Raw genomic sequence first — 5383 nt, 5'->3', positions numbered from 1 at the left:
CTGTTTTACATAGAATTTTCCGTGTCTCGTGAAAGTTACAGAGTGTCCTTCAACAATATGTCGACACGTTCCAAAGTTACCTCTGTTGCATCTAGACACAGTAGGATTTGATAAATTCTGTTTCTTTAAAATAAATTTGGCTTTTGTTAGTATCTTTTTAAGATTCTGATTTTGTCTTGTGCTATTTATTATTTTTCTAGATTTCAGCATTGATTTCAGTTATTCATCTTGTTCTAAGATGCACATATTTGTTTTTATGTTCTGGAACACATTTGGGTTCAACGGATTATAAGTAGATACAAAAGCAATTACTTTTTCCTCATTGGTTTGTTTCATCGTTCCTGTCAAAGATCTATTAAGCTGTAAAGCTTTATATATTCCGTCTTCAACAAGAGATTTTGGATATTCCCGTAATAGTAAAAACGTCCTAAGTTCATTCAGTCTTTGATTGCGGGTGTCTTGGTTTGAAACTATTGTACATATTCTTCGTGCCAGGTTATATGGAAGACTTCTTTTGGTGTGGCTCGGATGACAAGATTTGAAGTTTAAATATTGTTTCGTATCTGTAGGTTTGTAGAAGATATCTGTGTCCAATTTCCGCCCAGATTTGATGACCATTGTGTCTAAGAAAGCTGTTTTAGTTCCATCTGCCTCCATAGTGAAAACAAGATTTTCGTCTATGCTATTTAATAGTTCGCAAAATGTATTTAGTTTCTCCTCATAAATGGCCAAATTATGAAACAGTCGTCTAGAAATCTTTTCCAATTTTCCATGAAATAACTGGCAACATCCTCTCCACGAATTTGACTGATTTTATGCTTGAACTTTTCCTCCAGATATCCTAAGACAAGCGTCGCATAAGTCGGCGCCATTTTGGTTCCCATGGCTGTTCCTTTAATCTGTTTATAGTATTTATCGTCAAAAAAGAAAATATTGTTTTTAAAGATGAATTCAACGCTTTCCAAGATAAATTATTTTGAAATTCGCTCAGGTATGTGTTCTTCACAACGGTTTAACCAATAATCCAACGCTTTAATTCCTAGGCTATGTGGGATATTTGAATACAAATTTTTTACATCAAAAGTTACAAGTTTGCTTGTTTCATTAACATTTTGTGGTAAAGAGGAAAGGAAATGCATGGTGTCACGAGTAAAACTTTTAACATTTGATGAGATTGGTTTCAATAAAATATCAATGAAATTACTGAGTCTATGTGTAGCACACGCTGGGCCTGCAATTATAGGTCGGGGTTTCAAATCTCCCGGGTGTTCCATCTCAACATAGCTGCTTTTAGGATTTGTACATTGTCTTATGATCTCCTTACTTTTATGAATTTTGGGTAAGCCATAGAAATTGCTCGATTTGCAGTCAAAATGGGTTATATAATTTAATTCCTTTGATGTCAGCTCTTCTGAGTACTGACTGGTTAGGTTCTTTAAGTTCCGAAGTACACTGTCTGACTCTTTTTCACTGCACGGGACATAAGTACCTTTGTCCAGGAGTAAGTCCATTGCCATGTGTGTGTGTGTGTGTGTGTGTGTGTGTGTGTGTGTGTGTGTGTGTGTGTGTGTGTGTGTGTGTGTGTGTGTGTGTGTGTGTGTGTGTGTGTGTGTGTGTGTGTGTGTGTGTGTGTGTGTGTGTGTGTGTGTGTGTGTGTGTGTGTGTGTGTGTGTGTGTGTGTGTGTGTGTGTGTGTGTGTGTGTGTGTGTGTGTGTGACGTACACTGAGAATCTGTCTATATATCACAACATTGATATTCCAACATTGCTGTGAAGTTTATCGGACCAAATGACTGACAACGCGATAAAAGCATTTAGTGTATGGCAAAGCAATCGGGTCTACACCTGATTGTCCTGATTCTCCAAGTCGGGTCTACACCTGATTGTCCTGATTCTCCAAGTCGGGTCTACACCTGATTGTCCTGATTCTCCAAGTCGGGTCTACACCTGATTGTCCTGATTCTCCAAGTCGGGTCTACACCTGATTGTCCTGATTCTCCAAGTCGGGTCTACACCTGATTGTCCTGATTCTCCAAGTCGGGTCTACACCTGATTGTCCTGATTCTCCAAGTCGGAGTCTACAGACACGTCACATTATCTATATGGCGTGTTTGCGACAAACCTGAACCAGATAAAAATTAACCAATCGTTGTGGATAATTTTCGATTTACCGGCCTTCTTCAGAAATAAACCCAAGTTTAAATCTATCCAGGTACAAATGTCCCCCATCCCCACCCACACCCACACCCATACCTCCACCTCAAGCAGTCTATTTGGATAAATACATAAAAGAAAATAAAACTCAAAGTTTGAAAGCACATAAAGCACATACGGCAAGGACGATGGAGGTGAATGAAACAGGGACTATGGAGTTATCGTTTTCTCCTACGCTATCAACATCGTTGCAGGTGCCATGGTGTACTTGCACCGGGTCTGTTAAAATTTGAAGACAAACATGCGTCATTCTGTCGATTGCCCAATACAGACATGTCTGTAGGTAGGTTCTACTAGTCTGTGTGTAAATAAGAATAAAGAGAAATTGATAGGGACATTGAAGTGACCGCCTTTTCAATAATATAACTTGGTGTTCACGAGTTGTTGCTTCTACAGTCCTTCGTGCAACAGCTGTATAAATAGTGCAGCCATGTTGTTATGTAAGGGCACCGCCATACATGGCTTGTGTATTGTTAACGGCTTCACAACAGTGTTCTGTCTGTCGTTTTCGAATGTGGAACGCTTCACAATAATACATTCTTTGTCGAATAAATAAGTTTACAATAAAACAACAGGGCGACGACTTCTAAGAGGAGCTTTATAAACGATCCGCATTGTTGCTATTGGAGTTTAGATATTCCCGAAAAAAGGCAAGATGAAAATACACTCATCATATTTTAACACTTACAAACGAAGTACTGAAATCTAATAGGTCCACAAGTATATAACTATTCTATATTGAAACCACCAAGAAGGTTTAAATCCTCTGAGCCGGTTTTAGTAGGAAGTCTACTATGAGGTTACAACACTGCTTTACTAGTAACAAAGTCGCCCCTGTTATATTAAGTGTATTCTAATTTGGGGACAGTTTATGATGGACGGCTGGCGTTGAACAAGGGTCTTGTGTGTGTCTGTGTGTCTGTGTGTGTGTGTGGGGGGGGGGGGGGAAATTTTGTCATTGTAAGGGAACTGCATTGACGAACAAGGCTTGGGATTATGTATTCGGGCCAGGAACTGCATTGTCTAAATGTGTGTTGCACAAGGTACTTGTTGACACCAGGCTGAGGGAACTGTCCGGTTCTATATTCCTGGATGAAGTGTTGTCAGCACAACACAGAATGGCCATGACACTTAAACGACGTTTCGTATATCAATGATAAACGTACATGTAATATTGATTCGCTGTACTTGAACATAGAAGATAAGGCTGTGTGGTGTTGTTCTAGTCTCATATCAACAACCAATATCATGCAAGCTGTCACAGAAACTTTAGCAGGCATGCAATGGGGAATTAGTTACCTCCCTTCTCAGATACTGACGTACATTACAATTCGGACTGATGAATGTTCTATTCTTCGGGTTTATTTTTTGGATTTCTCAGGGAAATGTTTGCTCTAACAGACATCAAAATCTTATTATGTTGTAGGCACTTGAGGATGTCCAATATAAGGTATCCACATTGCAACTTTAACAATGCATATTGAAGCTACATATCCAACCTTGGAATCTTTCATTGCTATTAATTTAACACCAAAAGACCTTATTGATCTTTCTTATTTAACCATATCTTATTGCGCAGAATGAAATGAATAAGGCACAAATGACCTACTTGTTAGTCTTTCTCCTTAATATACTTCATTAAGTTGTCATGTATGAATGACGATAGATTTTAACAGAACAGAAGGAAGGCAATTCTGAGCAAAATATATTCTTCCAGTCCCTAAAATATGAGTTCTCTTCAATACAGTCGGGCATATTGTTTGTACAGCCGATAAATGTATGACGTGAACTTTAAATCATTGACATACTTCGGATCGATGACTTTCCATCACTTATTCGTTTCGTTAACATGACGCACGTACGCACCTATGCACGCATATTCGCACACAAATAGACTGGCACGTACAAGGCATTATTTTTATTCAAAATCTTAATGACTTAACAACAGTGAACACATTACATACGATCTATTCCGGTCAATGTTAGATCATTCATTGGTAAACTTTCAAAGACGACACACAAAAATAAGAAGAGGTGTGCTACTGAAATTCAGAATTTCCTTAGAGAAGATGTAAGTTTACTTATTCACATATTTATATGAACCCGCATAATTGCTTCTACCTATCGCATGCATTGAAATGTCAAACACATATTCCAATTATCATTTTATGCAATCATATTTTATACACATGTTTTATCAACTCCCAATTTCAACTTATGTTAATGGTTGCTTGAATAGATATTTCCATATATCTTCGTATGTTGATAGTGGAGGCGGTGTAACTCGGTGAGACACAAAAGACCCGCCAATCACAGAGTGAGACGTGTTACCAAAATACCAAGAAAAGAGTGACAGATGCCTAAGCCAATCAAATATTGAATACTTTCATAAGTCCTCACGTGACCATCAACCCCAGCGTTAAAGGAAGGAAAGCACCACCCTGTTTTCGCCTACTAAGTCCGATCACTGCTGTGTCGGAATGTGTATTGACCAGAACGTGACAGATGCTGTTGATTACTTATTTAGTGGTATACTTGAACAAACGATGACGCATTTCTTAGACATTTCTCTATAAGAAGTAATACGGTCGATAAGGTATGTATGAAAGTATTGTCCCCGAGCTGGAGCTCTATCGTCGATACTAATTATATTTCCATGCCTGCCGTTGTTGTATGTGTTGTGGACCTCGCCTAGCAAATCATTTATGTACCAAGGTTTTACAACACGATATAATTTGACATCATCATAAAGTGGGCTGGAACTCGGCACACGTGATATCACAAGATCAGACGTAATGCAAGTACATCAAAAATTTATTAAAAACAAACCGAATATCAATAAAAATAATCAAAGGGAAATATAAACATGAGGGTAGACGAAGGAATAAGTAACTAGAAATTGATATTCAGTTACTTTCAAACCCTTTATGTGCCTTAACCACTTGAATGACTGAAGGGGATTTTTTACGTTGTTATTATTGCTAAAAGCATTCCCACAGTTACATAAAGGTTACTCTTTTCACAAGAGTGAAATCTTTCATCAAATGAAAGTAGAACACTTTGCAAAATGTTAACCACAGATCAAAGATGAAATACTTATGACGCCGCGTAACACTGCCACCATCGTCACACATTGTATGTATGTATGTATGTATGTATGTATGTATGTA

Source organism: Haliotis rubra, unplaced genomic scaffold (assembly GCF_003918875.1).
Source record: "Haliotis rubra isolate DU_JTF1 unplaced genomic scaffold, ASM391887v1 Scf224, whole genome shotgun sequence".
In the NCBI taxonomy this organism is placed as follows: Eukaryota; Metazoa; Mollusca; class Gastropoda; order Lepetellida; family Haliotidae; genus Haliotis; species Haliotis rubra.
This window is presented reverse-complemented; position numbering follows the sequence as displayed.